The sequence below is a fragment of the Gadus macrocephalus genome, chromosome 14 (assembly GCF_031168955.1).
Source record: "Gadus macrocephalus chromosome 14, ASM3116895v1".
Taxonomy (NCBI): Eukaryota; Metazoa; Chordata; class Actinopteri; order Gadiformes; family Gadidae; genus Gadus; species Gadus macrocephalus.
In genome coordinates this window covers 16,734,602-16,754,405 of record NC_082395.1, presented here as the reverse complement: position 1 = coordinate 16,754,405, position 19,804 = coordinate 16,734,602, and positions in this window count along the sequence as shown.

Sequence of the window (19,804 nt, the reverse complement as noted above, 5' to 3'; positions counted from 1 at the left end):
ACATCAGGGTGGAGGAAGGAGAGAGCGCACAGGCACATGCGGGAGATCCGTAGCAAAAACCCAACTTTGGTCAGCCTACTTAGGAGAGTGGTTACAGCGTTAGAGGGTGTGTCTGAGGCCCAATCAGAGTGAGAATATGGACGTAAACATATTCCAGAAGCATTAACACATATATTTCCTCAATACATAAATATGTGCATCCATGTTTACAGTTAAATGGTAATTCCTGGTAGAGGGATTCAAGATTGGGCCTGGTGTTAAACTCATCAACACAATGTATAATTTATACCCTTGTTCATGTGGGTTCACGATACACACACGCAAATGTTTCTTACGTGCTTCTGTGTTTTCTAAAACAGGAACACACACACTCACACGCGCACACATACACAGTCCAGGGATTGAGAGAAATTGCTGAACCACATGAGCCCTCCTGGATGCCCGTCAGTCTGTCTTAATCGTCTCTGTGATGGAACGAGCTTGTTGTTTGTGTGCAGGAGGACGCCATCTATACAGGACAAACGCACCCCTCATCGTGGTCCAGGCTGGGCACCTATCCTCCCACAACTCTCCCAGTCCAGTCCTGCTTGTCTTCTTGGCAGGTTAACCTTAATGATTGAGGTCTGGGTTAGATATGCTAAACCAAAGGATGAGCCATCGAGTTGCAAGGGCGTATTTCCTATCTATTCATTATTCTATGGTTCATAAGTAGTCAAACCCAGCAAGACTTGTCGTCATAGGCTACTCGCATGTTAGATGTTTGTCTAGACACACAGCATTGTTGACTAGACAATGTTGCATGCTACAATAACTTGTGCAAACTACCACAAGCACAAATAAAAACCCACTCACACACAAATATCCAGAAACAAATGCCCACATACAGACACAAAAATAGCCATAAAACAAACCAACACACACACTGAAAAATGCATTGTTTTCCCTTCATCGGAATGGAGAATCTAAGTGCTCTATGCTTATTTTGCTGGCTGCTTTATGTGGGGTCATTAACATTCTCTTGATGGTGTGGGCTGCAGCCCACTGCTTCATGTCTTCCTGATTACAATTCTACAAGACGGATGAGAGACAAGCACCCATCACCTACTGAAAGCCAAGATCTCATCCACACCCCACCACCAACCCTCTCCCGACTGCTTGTATACAAGTCAACAGAGACACAAACACACCAACCCACTGTAGATTACTGGTACACGAGACATAACACACACACACACAAACCCACTGTAGATTACTGGTACACGAGACATAACACACACACACACAAACCCACTGTAGATTACTGGTACACGAGACATAGCACACACACACAAACCCACTGTAGATTACTGGTACACGAGGCATAACACACACACACACACAAACCCACCCACACACACACACAGTAGATAACTGGTACAAAAATGATGGCACACACTGTATAGGCAATATACACACCTCGCCATGTAGATACTCATATACAAGCTAAGACAACACACACACACACACACACACACATTGACAACACACACAGATTGAAGATATATCCTGTGTAAGACAGCACACATACACAAACACACAACCTCCCAGTGTTGACACAAAAGATTCATGTTCTCATTCCCACGCATGTGCACACAGAGTCGCACAAACACATACTTATTTGAACAGGAACACACTCCCCATCACGTATAAATGACGCTCTTACGTCATTTATACGCTCTCCCCCCCTCTCTCTCTCTCTCTCTCTCTCTCTCTCTCTCTCTCTCTCTCTCTCTCTCTCTCTCTCTCTCTCTCTCTCTCTCTCTCTCTCTCTCTCTCTCTCTCTCTCTCTCTCTCTCTCTCTCTCTCTCTCTCTCTCTCTCTCTCGCTGTGTTTCTCTGCCTCCAAATCTCTTTTGTTCTATTATACACTGGAATGCATGAAACTCCAAACACCAAGCCTTATTCTGTTTGCATTATTTGTGCATGTATTTTTGTGTTTGTGTGTGTATGTATTTGTGTGTGTGTGTGTGTGTGTGTGTGTGTGTGTGTGTGTGTGTGTGTGTGTGTGTGTGTGTGTGTGTGTGTGTGTGTGTGTGTGTGTGTGTGTGTGTGTGTGTGTGTGTGTGTGTGTGTTTGTACGTGTATGTGTGTTTTTGTGTGTCAATGTGCAGAAAAAGTTAGTAAAGTTATTGACCAAACTTTTTCTCCAGCATAAGAGAATGAAGATTTTAGGTGTGATCAAACCACATCTGGATCATTATCTTGCTGTCTGAGCTAGTATCAAGTTAAGCTTATTGGAGAACCCAAAATGTTGGAGGATGCAAGGGTAAGTACATTTTCATTTTTCTCAAATTTGCATTTCAACACCAATCTCATTATTGTTGTTATGATGTTGGGTAATGTTTAAACAGAACCTCAGCCTAAAACATGATTAATGTGTGTGTCATGCAAATATCTATCAATGTGTATGACTGTATGACTTTGCTTATCGTAGTTTTTGGTTTTGGTTATTCTCGTTCCCGTGGACTGACAAAGGCACCAGACTGAAGTCATTGACATGATGCAGGGTTCAATGTTTTTGTCCCTCAATGTACAGGACGGGCCAATGAGCAGCGATGAAAATCGGCAGTGGGTAAATGAGTGTAAAAGTAATGGCACCAGAATGCACATGTCTCAAGCCATCAGAAATATTCACACTTTACACTGGCTTTTTCTATGCTCATATTTTCGGCTTCAGCCTTCTACCTTCATCATCTCTCTATCTTCCCATGCACTGTTCCTCTCTATTCATCCATCTACGGCCCACTTGGACTCTCCCCCCTTAGTCAGTTTTTCACAATCACTTTCTCTATCTCTCCCTCTCTATCTCCCTCTTTTTCTCATTCGAACTCTCTTGTCTTGCTATCGCTCTCCCACTTTCTCTCTCTCCCTTCCAAGGCTCCATCTCTCTTTCTCCATCCTTTTTCTAATTTCCTACTTCCCTTGTCCGGTGGACGGTTAAAGACCCCAGGGCATGAATGGCTGATCTTACGGTCGCTGGTCGAAAAAAGGATGCAGAGAGAAAAAAGCAATTTCCACAGCATGTGATCGTAGGGAGCCTCTTCCCTCCGCTGTGCAAGTAAGGAGGGGGACCTTCGGCAAGGGAGTAAAATGCCACTTCAACAGCAGCCAGACCGCACAGGAGGAGATAAGCTTAAAAGAGCCCAGAGCACAGCCAGAGAGTGGAGGAGAGAGAAAAAGAGAGAGAGAGACATTATCATACCACACACTCAACCAGTCCTTGAAAACAACCAAGATTACTGTTATTGCTTCAGCGTTTTAACAACCACACACAGACACACTGCCACTCACACCGCCACACACCGCCACACACACACACACACACACACACACACACACACACACACACACACACACACACACACACACACACACACACACTCAATGCCACACACATCGCCACGCACACACAGCCAACAATAAACAAAGTAGATCTCATCAAGCTCAGAAAACGTCCAGGCGGCGGAAATAACTTTGAAATTTAACTGGAGGTGACATTTATCTACTTGGCCTAAGACACCTTCAAGGGCCATGGAGGCGGTTGGGGCTTTATGCCCCCTGTTGTCTTATCACTCCGGTGGAGTTTTCACATTGCAAGGGCAGAGAGAACAGACCAGGACCCAGCTTGGATATCATTCACAAACTATGAACGTGTACAAAACACAACCACAGATCTTGGACGTTCTATTTAGATAACCCTGAAAGAAAGAACGCATAACGCAGGGACAGGCCTGGTTCAACCGAGATTAAACAAAACGAAAATAAATAAAGGTCAAGGGTAAAGACAGATATTGTCGATGCTTTATGGTTATTTATGCCTGCCCCACACTATTAAACAGTTAATCTTCACATCCACTCAGGATTTATGCTCGGTCGGAGCAGGGAGTCTTGTTTGTCATCTGAAGCCAGTGTTTTGAGAGCTAGGCTGGGGTCTTTGGTGTGTTTGGAAGCATTACACCACAGAGAAACAAAGAGATGTGTGGTCAGGTCAGGGAGAAGCCAGAGCCCAGCCTTGCACTGCCACGCTACGTCTAAATCAGCGCTCCCTACGCACTCAGCAGGACGAACAACACAGAGGAGAGAGAGAAGGGCCAGGGTCAAGGATCGCAGGGAGTCCACTAAATGCATCTTTCTTTTGAATCTGTGGAACTGTGTTGTTTTCAACACATATACTATCTATCTATCTATCTATCTATCTATCTATCCATCGCAGCTATACATTTATCTATACTATGTGTTTCTTCCATCCAACCATATCAGTCAGTGCGTTTACATGCAGATTCATAATTGGGTAAATGAACGATTAGTTTATTTACCCGATTAATTATCCAATTTATTACCATATTACCAATGAATTGGTCTGTAACCTTGCACATCTAATTATAATAATATTTATGTCAACATTTCATGAATACAAAAAGAGGTGCATTATCTGTTTATGTCAAGTTGTCATGACAGAGACATCCCAAACAAATGTAATGTCAACATGTCATGACCAAGATAACTTCTGGTAATGTCACTTTGATTAACTTCAACTTGTCATGACCAAGACTACTTCTGGTAATGTCGCTTTGATTAATGTCAACTTGTCATGACTAAGGCTGAATCCGAATACTCATACTTGACTGCTATATAGTATGCATTTTGTAGTACGCCACAAATATAGCGCGTCCGAATGCTCAGTACGCATTGTGTAGTACGGAAAACGTTTTCGAATGCGTACTACCGCCACAGTAAATAACAGAGTTCACTACGCTATCCCACAATGCAACGGGAGTCTAGTAACAAACGAAGAAGAGATGGCTGACCCGACAACACCAGAAAGACGTCGTAGAAAGCGGCGAAAAAAAGAGACATTAAAAAGAGTAAAATAGTAAAGTAAGTAATTAAGTAAAAAGAGACATTTTTAATTCAATAGCAACGATGACAAGACGGAAAACAGGTAACTTATCAAGGTAATTTTGCCGGTATCTGAGGGGAGTTACGTCATCTCCAAACATCCGGTGGAGTTTCGGCGATGTTCGGAAGCGTTCGGAGGCGTTCTACGCAAAGCTGTAGACTGTACTACACTGTCAAGAGTAGTACCGTCAAGTAGTAGAAACTGAACAGAAATAGTATGTACTAAGTATTCGGATTCAGCCTATGACTACTTCTGGTAATGTCGATTTGATTAATGTCAACTTGTCATGACCAAGACAACTTCTGGTAATGTCACTTTGATTAATGTCAACTTGTCATAATCAAGACAACCCAAACAATGTCAACCTGTCAACCGAATGACACTTAAAGGGCTCATGTCATGCCACCAGGTGTGGGTGTGATTAACTGGTACAAGCTGTTTGGTACAGGGAAGGAATTATTTTCATAGTGACCTCACAAGTGGGCGTGTCCACCTAGATGTACGCTTGATAGATCAGTCTACCAGCCTACCCAGTGAACTGTAGCAAACGTTGCTCATCTATCCTTTATACATCTGGATGGACCACCCACTTGTGATGTCACTATGAAAATCATTCCTTCCCTGTGCCAAAAGGCTTGTAACAGCTAATCACATCCACACCTGGTGGCATGACATGAGCCCTTTAATGACCAACGTCATAAAGGTTTATGACATGTTCATAACATTTATGACAAGCTCATGACAGTGTCATGTCATAGTTATGACAGTGTCATGTCACTCTTATGTAGACACCTTCAAATAAAGTTTTACCAACCACTATTCATACACGTCGGAAGCACATTGACACCTGCCGTCCAGTATTTGAATCAGAAAGACAGGAAGAAACCGACTTTAAACTGAAACTGTTAATAATATTTATTAAATGTTGTAGGGTTATCCCCAGGATTTAGTTTTCCATGGCTCCAACTAGTCAATTGCGGCCACAGAAAAAAGTGTTCCAACAAGTGGGGGGTTAATTGTAGAAAGTGGTTGAATTGTGAACAAATATAGCAGCTATTTCAATGTTTAAACATGGCCCAAAAGATACCCAAATGCTCCAACCACTTAACGGGTTGGTAATTGAATAAACATGAAAATAATAGGGTTGGAAATGTTTTTTCCCCTTCATGATGATCAGTCGCACACAATATCGCCTGTGTGTTTTTCTAGCGCTAGACCTCCCGTGCAATTTCGTCAAATCTTTGCACAATGTTATTTGTGATAATTGAAAGTAGATTTACTCTCCTACTATAGAAGCCGTGTGTCTTTGGAAACTTTACACTGTACTGAAGCTCTGGCGTAACCGAGTCGGACTCAGACCTGTAAGTGGATCAGTGGTATTGGAGTTTTGTTTTTAGCGTTATTAAAATAGCATGGTTGAAATAATAGAGAGAAACGATCGGTTGATAGAAACATGATTATGCAGCAGTGGACTTTTTCTTATTTTCCTCAGAATATTTTTGCTTCGAATGAATATTCAAAGCTTGAAATGATGTATTCTGACCAGCCCTTTAAAACACAGAAATACATATAGAAAAAAATACATAGTTGCTTTCACTGGTTTAGTTGAGATTGTCAGAAATAACAAACAGATAGAGACTATAGCTGTGTCCTCATCCCCAACCCCCCCCCCCCCCGCACATAAACCCTGCTCTGTACATGTACACACACACCTGAACACAAAGCCAGTTCTACTGTGTGTGGACGTGCACATGGATACACAGGCACAAGCTTTGTATCGTGCAAAATGTCACTTGGATAGCTGATTGCTGACACACACGCACACACACAAACACACACAAACACACTTCAATAACAACAACATAGAGGAAGTAATAAGCAGTGCAGGGACATGGAGGAAGACTGGTGGTGGTGTGGAGTGACATCACCCCCACCCCTCCCCCTCTGTGATGGATGAGCCAGGCATCACCTGCACACACTCCAACACACACACTCAAACACAAACACACACACACACACACACACACAGCGCAAACTAACAACCGCAGACACATTAACGTACACACACACACACACAAACACACACACATAGCGCAAGCACACACAGCCACAGACACAGCGCAAACAAACACATTAACATACACACACACAGCACAGTCAGAGAGACATGTATACGCTGAACATTCCCTCATCTATGTGTGTCATTGAACAGATAGTGTCTGTTTGTTGGTGTGTCCGTGTGTTCGAGATGTGATGGCTATGACAAAAAAGACAGACTAATTGGAGCCAGAGTGTGTGTGTGTGTGTGTGTGTGTGTGTGTGTGTGTGTGTGTGTGTGTGTGTGTGTGTGTGTGTGTGTGTGTGTGTGTGTGTGTGTGTGTGTGTGTGTGTGTGTGTGTGTGGAGAAGGATGGCGTCTAAAGCAGTTGCCAGCTGTCTAACAAAGTGTTGAGGTGGAGGACAGTGATGGCGGAGGGGGTGTGGATGGCAGTGGGGGCTCAAACAAACATGTTTTAGCAGTGTGTCGGAGGGTTGGGGCTGATGAATTCAATGCTTCATCAGACCAAAAGAGCAATCAGTAAGAAGATAGATCGGGGAAGACTTGAATGAGAGAGAGAGAGAGAGAGAGAGAGAGAGAGAGAGAGAGAGAGAGAGAGAGAGAGGGTAAACGGTCGCCCCCCAAACCATGTGTGACATCACATACAGTATTGTTGCTTTGTGTTTACAGACCGTCGTGTGGCTGTGTATTAACAGACAGTATTCTGGCTGTGAGATTACAGATATTATTGTGGCTTTGTGTCTAGAGACAGTATTGTGGCTGTCTTTAAAGACGGTATTGTGAATGTCTTTACAGACAATATTGTGCCTGCGTATTTACAGACAGTATTTTTGCTGTGATCACAGACAGTACTGGGCTGTGTGTTTACAGACTGTATTCTCTCTTTCTCAGTATTCATTCATGCAGTGATGTGGACAAGTTGACTGGTTTATAATACAAATAAAGAGTCCACAAGATTTATCCCAGAATCTTATGTTTGACCGTTTTAAGACTTATTTGCAATGAGTTTGCAGCAGATCAGCACCTTGGACAGCGGGTTGTACACACAGACGCAAGGTTCACCAGGGCGAAATAAAACGTTGAGATCAGGGGGCAAGGGATGTTTGGTGTGGAAAGCTGCAAAGACCACATGACACAAGTTGTTATTCAATATAAATATGAAAACAAAATATTGATGTTTCAATTCAACTGGAGGGGGATATTGACTACCTAACGACGACTATAAAAATCCTACCCACTTATCAAGTCACTTTGGATGAAAGCATGTATTTTAAAACATGGTCGGTCAATGAGGTGTGCTTGGAGGAGGGAAATGGTTGCAGTACAACGCTTATGAAGGATTAGAGAGACGTTCATCTGCAGGCCATTCAGAACCAAGGCTTCAATCAAATATTTGATCGCTTTAATTCCCTTCATTATTAACCAGCTGGATCAAATAGGTCTTCAGAGGTCCATAATGGCGCCCATAATTGAACCCATTGCGCTCCATCCCTAGGGATCATTCTTTCCCGAGATTCTTCTCAAGGTTTCATCCTTGATAATTAAGGGACTTTCATCCTTGCTCTTTGCTGGGCTAGGGTTAGGGGGTGTCATAAAGTGAGGCCTGTGAAGTCCTTTGATTAAAGATTATGCAAACGAAAATGACTTGACTTCACAAGAGCACTGCTCATATTCAGATCTGAAGTTGATCATTTCCTCTGGTATTAGAAGAGCTCAGTGTATAATATTGAATGTCTTTAAGGAGCTAGCATTACTGATGACAGCACCAGTGCATTCTTTTATTCTTGAATGCACTGGTGAAAACATGTCATGCTACTCTGAGTGGTATTTAAAATGTCTCTGCCCCCAGTTCCTTTTCCAACTCAAGTTTATGTTGAGAAAAGGACATAATAACGATATTGATATTGTTTGTTATTGTCAATGATACAATATCAGATTCTGATTGTTTAGGCTGAATTGTTTTGAAGCCAGCATTAGTAACAAGCAGTTAACAGAATGGTACAATGCCTCAGCCTTTGACAAATAGGGATGTTTAAAATACTTCTAGCCATTAAACAGTTGGCTTTCATAACAGCCCAGCTGTGTCAAAAATAATTCCCCAATCAATTAATATTTAAAGGCTGTCTCACAAAAACGCTCACCTACACTTTGCAATCGTACCCTGCATCCATCTCCAACAGTAAAACACGCGGCGGGATTAAGCCAATAAGGGCTGGAGCTGAAGCCAACCAGTTATCGATCTGTTGTCTGGCTGACAGCGCACAACACAGGGCGCCGTAATGAATGAAGACAATAGGAAGATAACAGGAAGGGCGAGAGAGAGAGAGAGAGAGAGAGAGAGAGAGAGAGAGAGAGAGAGAGAGAGAGAGAGAGAGAGAGAGAGAGAGAGAGAGAGAGAGTTGGGTTGCAGGGGAGAGGGAGAGTCGAAAATAATCAAAGAGACACGAAAAGAGGACAGCAAAGCAGGGGGGAAAACTCAGGTGAGGAGGGTCGAAAGTTAAAGCATAAATTAAGAGGACAGAAGGGATTAGAAGACAAGGCGAGAGAAGAGAGAACACAGTAGTTACCAGGATAATGACGGAAGAGATGAGAAGAAAAGAGAAATTGGAGGACAGACAAGGAGATAAGGTAAAAGATAGAAGAGATAACAGAACAGGCAGGTGCTCTAATGTTGGCTTATTGGAGGTGACCATCAAATCCCCAAGTGATGATGCATTCATTAATCATACCCCTAATCTGTGGACTGCGTTACTTCAAGAAATCAGGGAAACAAGCTCCTTCAAAAATATTTTAAGATCTAGTTAAAAACATATCTCTTCAATTGAATTAGCATTTTATAGAACAAATTAGCTTTAAATTATCATTTGATCCATGCTGCCTCTGTTTTAGCGTTCCTATTCTTTTTATCTGTTGCTTTTACTTTCATTTCCACTGTATTAAAAGTTACCACACAGTTCATTAGGTTAGTAAAATTATTCAGGCTAGAAAGGAGAATAAAAAGGAAGATTTAAGGAGACAAGAGAAATAGAACAGTAAACAGAGAGAGGGACAGAAATAGAGAAAGACAAAGAGAGAGAGAGAGAGAGAGAGAGAGAGAGAGAGAGAGAGAGAGAGAGAGAGAGAGAGAGAGAGAGAGAGAGAGAGAGAGAGAGAGAGAGAGAGAGAGAGAGAGAGAGAGAGAGCGAGAGAGCGAGAGAGTGAGAGAGTGAGAGAGAGAGAGAGAGCAAGAGCGAGAGAGTGAGAGAGCAAGAGAGAGAGAGAGAGACTACAGCACTAGGTGGAGACATGATTGCAGCCATTACCATCAGCCTCGGCCCAAGACGCCAAGAATAACCCCCTGCTCATCAAGCAACTCTCATCAAGCTCCTCTCATCTGCTCCTCTCATCACTGGAGCTGCGGAGGACGCTGCGTTTAGGTATGCAGGGTACCGCTCCGCTCACAACGACTGGATTTTCTCCAAGTATATGAACCTGGAGGTGGACCAAAATGAGAACTAAACACTCTAGTTGGTCCAGCTCATCCAGTACCAGCCTACGGCTCATCAGTGACTCCAGGATGGGGTAGGATGTGGTAGGATAATGCTGTTGGATGTAAGAAGAATACTGAGCCATGCAGATATGAGGCACGGTATTAATAAACCACCAGGACCAGCCGGGCAGACCAAAGTCAACAGCCCTTAATGGAGCACTGGAGCTCCAATCTGCCCGGGATCAGTTTAATTTCCCCACTAATGTAGTAATGTTACATTCAGCCTCTCACACCAGCCGTGTTGATTTTAAGGTTAATATTGCTCGCGACAACTCCACTTTGTCCAATATGAGCCGGGGATTGAACCAGTAATTGTGTAGTTGCAATCCCCCCTGTGTTTTGCGCTCCTGCATACCACCGTGCACACTGAATCTATGTCGGTAAAGAAACAGAAATGATCACAGATGATCAAACAAACAACAACACAACACAAAATATTTCCACTTGGGTGGCCTCAGCTTCCAAGAACGGAGAACACAACTCAAAACTGCGCACACACACACACACACACACACTTGAGTTGGCTGCAATGGAGGTGGCAAATGCTCTCCTGCTGATTGGTCCTGATATACCATGATTGATCGAATGATGATGAATTATTTATTTACACAGGGAACAAAATGGAGAGTTGTTCCTGCAGTTTCACACAAACCCCAAAGACAAATTAGGATGCTTGCAGTGTCATTTACACCTGTATCAGTGTGTGTGTGTGTGTGTGTGCGTGTGTATGTGTGCGTGCGTGTACCGGTGCTTCTGTGTGTGCGCGCGTGTGTGTGTGTGTGTGTGTGTGTTTGTGAGTGTGAGTGTGTGTCGTTTCACCCTCAGGGACAGCTTCTAAACTCCAGAGAGCTCCAGGTTGATTCAGCATCCAATCAGATACCCCCGCACCCTCATATCACAACGATAACTAATGAAAGCCAGGAAATAATTGGGGAGCCAAAACCGCGTTAATTGTCTTCCTCTGTTCCAATCTTGCTGCCGTTGAGTCAAATCTCGGCTGGCACTGGACGGCGGGCGCCGGTAAATACGACCGCATTTCTAATTAAGTCTTTAGGTTTGCTGGCTTTAGCGCACTGCTCTAACCGAGTGGTGCCGGCAGTCGTAATTAAAGGCAAGCCTCCTTCCATGTGTGTTCTTCATGCCCTGATTTAATTACTTTTATTTATCAGAGAGGAGAGGTTGAAACAGGGAGTGGCGCAGATCCAGAGCATGTTGTTTTTTCTTTTGTATTTGTTTATGCTGTGGGCTGCTGTGATATTGGATTGAAAGGAGCGGGCTGGGGGTTTGGCAGTGTTTATTTGGATATAATAATGATAAAGTTGGAAATATGTTTGAAAAATATGAAAAGATCTCCTGAGGCATTTTTTTTGAACGAGTTGAATGAATGGGTGACATACTTCACAATGTGAGGTGGAGGAGAGAGGGAGTTAGTGAGTGGAAGAAGGGTGTGAGAGGGAGAGAAAGAGAGGCCGAGGGACTGTGAGAGGGATGGAGAGAGAGAGAGAGAGAGAGAGAGAGAGAGAGAGAGAAAGAGAGAGAGAGAGAGAGAGAGAGAGAGAGAGAGAGAGAGAGAGAGAGAGAGAGAGAGAGAGAGAGAGAGAGAGAGAGAGAGAGAGAGAGAGAGAGAGAGGGGAGAGAGAGAGGCCGATTATGGAGTGGGCGAGAGACGGGGAGAAAATAGAGTGATATGGATGGAGAGAGGGAAAGAAGGGCTGAGAGGGAGAGAAGGTGAGAGAAAGATATGGAGAGAGGGAGGGTGGGAGAGTATAGGGAGGTAGGAGGGGAGGGAGGGGGAGAAGGGAGTGGAGTCACCAGAGCTCTCTGTGATTTGGGCTGGGAGATGGCCGGGGATGAGGCACGTTTTCATAGTCTTTCTCCATTAATTACTTTAATTCCCTTTAAGTGACAGAAAAACAACCCCAACCACAAACAATTTAACAATACCTGTTTAGCGGCTGATAAGTTGCAATGGTGTACAACCTGAATTGACTGCGATAGCAGAAGGGGCACAGAGGAAACAGGGGAGCGGGGGACATTTTGTTTGTGTGGCGTTTGAAGATTTGTATTTCCAATTCCCATGTTTTCCCCAAGTCCTACAAAAAAAATAAGCATGCAGCCCGACAGCAAAATTACAGCCGTGCAAACCTCTTCAATCCAAGCAACCGTAGCGGTAAAACATTCAGAAGACAATTCCATGTCTTCAAAGTCCTTGCTTTGTTTGTCTGCCTTTTGCTGGTGTCTTTGTCCTACAAGGTACTCCCCCCTCACCAATTAACTCAGCACCACTTTAGAAAGTAAATCAATGTTAATTTAGTTCAATTAGTTAAATAGACAAATCGATCTCCGGCTGGACAGTCCCCTTTCCTGCCGTCTCCATGACTTCATCAATAGTTATTTCGGATGTCCGCCATGTCTATTCACACAATATACACGTTTTTGAATGTGAGATTGAAACAGTTTTTGCAAGAGTTGGTTGGAGAATCAGAACTGGGTTTTTTTGGGAATGGAATCAGCGTTAAATGTATCTTAATTTATTGTCAGGTGTGTAGGCTCTCATGTTTTCCAAGTTTGGAAAGGCTCCCAGTGCCAGGCGTTTCGGTGGAGTTCGCTGTGAGGGACGGGTCAAATACTCAGGGACTCGCGGATCTGAGATAATGGCAATACATTCCATGTTTCACATAGCGGAGACCGTGTTGGGCATTAACGGGAACAGTGAATTGCATTTATGTGTGCACAATATGCGTGCCAATCTGACACCATCCAATAAAGATGGAAAAGGTATTTGGAGTTTGATTATTTTATTTATTTTGCTATATTGAGGGAGTAAAATGGGAGGTAAACAATGTGGACTATAAGTACAGTATATATAAGTACATATATATCTACACATACATATATATATATAAGTATATATATATATATATAAGTATATATGTATATATATAAGTATATATGTATATATAAGTATATATATATATATAAGTATATATATATATATATATAAGTATATATATATATATATATATATATATATATATATAAGTATAGATATATATATATATAAGTATATATATATATATCATATACCAGATCATACCACGTAACTTAACACCATAAAATACCATACAAATGGACAATACAAAAAAATAATTATCCAACCAAAACTCATGAAATATTAATTTCATCCAATGAAGAAAGAAACAACGTTTTGCTCTTACATTTAGATGTATACAGCACACCTTCAGAGCCACGGGAAGGAGAGTGTGCTTCTATTCAGGAGTCTTCTGGGAGTTTGTTGAAGAGAGCGAACCACGACAGATGACACAAACACAAAAGTTGAATGCTTGGCACTACTTTACTCTAGAGAAATGACTGCCCCCACCACCACTACCCCTAGCAGTAGCATCCCCTGGAGACAGAGCGCGGACCATCAGACAGACCATCATATCAGTCACATGTAGCAAACATGCATGGGTGCAGAGTCCTGCACGGGTTCCGGTACCGGCACACAATTTGTATATGTGCCATGTGGAGTTGTAGAACATTCCCCATATGAAAAGAACCCAAGCAAAGACAAAGAACCAAGGACAATATATACAAACAAATATATATGCATATATATATTTATATATATATATATATATATATATATATATATATACATATGCTATATTTGACGCTATGTATAGTCATTTAAAAAACAATAAAAACAAAAAACCACATGCAGGCAAAAGGGATTGAGAGTGAGTTAGCATGAATGCCTATCGTGTGCAGTACTTGTGCGACTTGTAGTGCAGCATTATAACCTTTCCCACCTGGAGTTCCCCACTTATATACGTGAACCCCTGGGGGATGGGGGGGCACCCGACAAACGGTGTGTTAAGTTCCTCTGCCCGTTCCGGGGTCATATCACGCAAGGGGTTACAAAGGACCATTTGAGAAGGGTCAGCACCATGATGAGGGAACACAGCGCAGGGTTTTATCATCAGGCAATAAAACATGAGACCCGGGCGTCTGCTAATAAGACCCCAAGAGAGCCACACAGAGGGACCGTGCGGGGTTATAGACATGGGATTTCCACCATCAAAGACCTGCCTGGAGTTTGGGCCGTGGATTTGGGGTGTCAGGGATAGATGGCTGGGTGGGGACGAAGAAGGAAGACAAGAAGATAGGGAGGGCAAGAGAGGTGGCGGAGAAGAGAGTGAGAGGAGTGAGAGAGAGATATGGTAACAGACACTCCAGCTTCTTATTCTGAAGCCATTTTGATTAATATTACATTTTACTTCATTTATTTTTCATTGTATATAATTGCCATTCTAATCTTTTCTTTCATAATGTTCCAAATTTAAATGATTGTATTTTTAAATGAGACGTCTAATATAATTTCCATAATTGCGTCTGTATTTATAGATTATGCAACTAGCCCTGTCTGGTATGGGGTTGTACACAATTTATTGGATTTTGAGAATAAATTGTCTGAATAATAGCTAGCGGCAGTATATGTTTTGTCTTGTATATTCTCCTTTTGTTATCTTTTGTTTTGTTTCATTTCAGTTGCTTAAAAGCTACTATTGTCACTTTCTCTCCTGTTAAAACTTAACCAACAAATTATCCTGTGTATTAGCTTCTTCCTTCCGTCCCAGAATGCATTGCTTATTTATTAGGATTTGACACAGTGCTTAATGTAAAACAAACCAAGGTTGTTCGGGAAAAATATTCGTTTTTATTGCACAACAATTTATAAATGTCATAAATAATACAAAATGGAAAAACAAAAAAGCGAATCATCTATAACAAATAAGTTTACCCCAATTGGTTTCTAGATTATTTTGTAATGTTTGCACTGTGTTGTTTGTAATGGAACCAAGAACATACCAAATAAACAACTGAACACAAGATAAAGTAAAGGGCTGTTAATTGATACACAAAACATAGCAGACAAATCCTGTTTTACACAACACTCAACGTTGTTTTATCACAGATGTACAGGAGGTTTTCTGATTTAGTATGCAATTTAGTACGATAGGCTGTGTGGAGTTCCTGCAGTGAGTCTCCAGTTACACTGTTCGCCGAGTCTAGCTGGGAAATAAAAGAGAATTTAAACTAGGTTGCATGGCACTCTGGTGGGGATTTAGTTAAAACATGACATTATGCAACAATATGGTAACAATCCATTAATGGTGCAATTCATAGTTTATTCTAGGATTTAAGAACTCAGACGTCACTATCAAGCTGACGATATGTGTCACAAAAAGCCTTTATTCATTTTAGCGCCAATATAGATGTGCATGTGTGTGTATGATATAATAACAATTTGTGGATATGTGAATATAATGTAATACTAAAGCAATATGCAGGATATTTTTTCTGTATAAATATGTTCACAACGTGTTATGGGAACTTTTACTTGACGGTAGTGCTATAAAGTTTCCAAGTCAGCTCAAATTATTACACTAACCGCAGCAGAAATCACAATCAGAATCACTTAAGGATCATTTCATTCTTGCTGTGGTTCATATATCTGTCAGGGTCTCAGATCAGCTTGGTGATGTTAATCTATGGTTCCCAGAATAAGCCTTTGGTCAACCCTGGTGCCTCATGCCTGGTCATGGGGATCCTGTTGAGTCAGAAGGCATGTTCACATGCAAGTTCAATGACTGATGATGATCAAAGATCCAAAACGAACCACTAGGGAGGCTGGCATAATGCTTTCTCTGCTATATTCCCTACCTCCTGGGCTTCTGTGCAGAGAGCATACTGAGAAGGTTATCATATTATGATAACATACATTTCTTAAAATATGGCTAAATATAGTAAGTAGTAGATCAATGTGACAGTCTTTATTGGAAACACTCACCTGTCCTGCTGAACTTGACATCTTGGGCACCGCACAGATTAGAGACAGGAAGTACTGGATCAGACACAGAAGAGCCTGCAGAGGAGGCTGACTAACAGGACACTTTCTCCATCCTTGTAGAAGACAATGGACAATGGAGATTCACCGGTCAGCCTTTGTTAAATGCCAAGTGGAATAAGTTGGGTGGTCATCACTGGCTGCTGAGATTGTAGAGTAATTGCAACTTTCTGCTGATTCGGGCTCATCAAACTAGTTGAAACTGAACTTACCTGGCTGTTGAGAGGATCACACGCATTATGCAAGGGAATGGGATGAGTCCATAAGCAATATGTGTGTTCAAGTCAAGGTGAAAATGTGAGCTACAATTGATGTGCCTTTATTCATAGATTAGCCTATTGAGAGTAATAGTTGATGGTACCATCATTATTCTAATAGATTTTTATTATGCATTATTGGCATATACTTGCATTCCTGAAGGAGTACTGCCCTGTGATGAAGCCTGTGGTGAAGGCTTTGAACATCCTGCATTCTGACACAAACACACATATGGGGTGGCTCCTGCAGGTGCTCTTCCAACTGCAATCAAAACTGAAGCGGCTGGAAGCCTCAGCCAGATGTGCCTACCACTGATCCAAGCCATCGAGAAGGGTCTCCAAAAGCACCTTGGAGGAATGATGGAAGATCCCCAACTAATTGCTGCTGCATCCTTCTGCAAAAGTTGAAGGCCTCTTAGACTGACAGATGTCATAGAAGCAGGTAAAAGTTACTCCCTCCAATATTGGTCAGCTTATTTCTTTTTGCCTCAATAATTTCCCTTTTAGGGAGGAGGACGTCAGAAGGGAGGTCTGCCTGTGTCAAATCTCTTCCTATTCATTGAATACTTGACTCCTTGTCCTTGCATTTCCCACATCTGTAATTGTCCCACTCACCTTGACTGTGTTCCCCTGTCCCTCATTAACATTCCCCTCCTAGTATATATATATATATATATATATATATATATATATAGTATATAGTCAGCTTGTTTCCCTCCATCTGTATCATTTTTTTTATTCGTCTTTATTTTTTGTAACAAGCGTCCCAGAATTTCCTAAGAGATTATTACAGTTCTTGGTTTGGAATCCTCCTCAATTCTTCCCGACTAAGCCTTTGCCTTCTCCCTACCGGATAGTTTGCCTGAGCACAAAATGATTACCCGTATTCCGACCTAATACGCCTTTGTCTTTTCCCTGCAGGATTGTTTGCTTGATCTCCAACTGATTACCTGTGTACCCCACTATGCCTTTATCTTGTCCCTGCCGGAATGTTTGCCTGATCATCACCTGATTACCCTTGTACCGACCCTTGTAACTTCTAGTTAAGACTAGCAGCACACATGTAGGAAGAACTTCTAGTTCTTCCTACATGTGTGCTGCTGGGCGGGTGAGTCTCTGTGGCACTGGATGGGTACCTTTCTGCGGCTTAGTCTTTACTGCACTGTGCATGCTGGGGACTAGCATGCCAGGAAGCAGACTGAGTATCAGACTGCCTGGTTGGATCCTTAGCCCACCCATGTAACATATTGTAATAAACCTTCTCAGAGCTGCCTCTTCGTACTCATTACAAACTTGGTGCCCTCAAACAACCAAGGATGCACTGGAGAGTATAGGTTAAGTCATACAAGTCAGTCATCATCCATCTGCTGGTTCCATGGTTGTGGTCGGTTTGTTGTGTCATGATCTGTTACACTTATAACTAGCAGAGCAGCAGGGAAAGGACTCGTATGAAAACGAGATCTCAAGGGAATGTAACAACAATTATATATAAGAAAAAACTCAAAATCCCAGTTCCAAGGACTGGCACCGAAAATATTTATCTTTGGAAATCAAGGATATAAATGCACCGACAACAATACTTTGTGACAAGTGAAACAAGGAAGTAAACAGATATATGTGGGGAGGACTGATCTGTGAAGTAAAGTTAAAAGTCTAAGGACCTCTGTTGGACAGGTGGAGAATGAAAACTAAACAAAGTCAAACAATGACTTAATCGTGACATGACTTTTGATAAGCTTAGGTTATGATATGTTCACGGTTATTTAAGAGTATCACCAACCAAACATCCAGTCTAATTCCATCATCAGGCCTGGTGCTGTGCGGAAAGAAAAATTGACGGTTTTTCCAACATGGAGCACAGTAGTGCAAGAGACTGGTAAAACGTAAAACATTTTACAACTTTCAGGCCTTTTCATCCCAAAAACATGCTTAACAATCCATTCGTCCACCTTATTGGCTTATTGGTCAGTGGTTGGTAATACAACAGCTCGTCCCATGCAGGCCATCCCATTAAAACCTTCCTGTAGCAGCCACTTCACACACCACCAATAGGTAATACATAGTCCTCCATGATACAACATCTTCCCAACCCTTCTAACTCTAGTCTAGACAGCAACTCTTAAACGTGCAAAATACTATCAGACATCTCTATATTTCCCACTCATTCATACCCAGATAACCTAATGTGGGGAGAAAACTAAAACCCAAACCATCTGAGCTCTAATACTGTGTCGGTGCGTGTCTGCGTCTCCCTCGAGCTGGAAGACAAACCATGCCTGCCCTCCCTTCATGTATAGTGTTTCCTTAATGAACCACGATTGATGGGTCCAAAACAAGCCGATGGCCAGAGAACACAGCCTAGCTCATCAAGCTAGCAGCCCTGGGAGGAATGCTCTCCAATAAATAGTGTGGTAAACACACAATTAAGACCGCCTACGTAACGCTTCTCGCCCATTACACCCGACCCGCTTACTGTCAGGGGCCGAACCCCCTAATTTGTATCGCTTTATGCCCGCAATCAGTAATTTGGTAATAATGCTGTGAGCCTCGGCTACAGACTCAATAACCAGCCACAGGGCGAGAGAGGGAGGAGACAGAGAGGGTGTCAGACAGAGAGAGGAAGAGAGGTGTGTGTGTGTGTGTGTGTGTGTGTGTGTGTGTGTGTGTGTGTGTGTGTGTGTGTGTGTGTGTGTGTGTGTGTGTGTGTGTGTGTGTGTGTGTGTGTGTGTGTGTGTGTGTGTGTGTGTGGGGGGGGGGGGGGGAAGTCTTGCATGATCCAGACTGCAGTGCACATACAACATAAGGACCCAACGCAAACTCATTTCAATTGTGAGTTGTATTTTCTTAGGACTTAATTATCCTTTCAGATTTAATTAGAAAAATACTTTCAAAATAGTCAGGTCCTGCCTTTGTAAAGAACTCATAAAAGGTGCATTTATTGTAAACACTGAATAAGAAAATGTAATTGCTGATATGGAAGTTGTTTGTAGGCTATAAAAAGGAAACTGCACACAAACATCCCTTAATTAAAGCTTCAAGGCTTTTATAAACTGATCATGTGACCAACACGTTGGTTACAGTGAGATTTAAAGTTAGCAAATGTTGCTT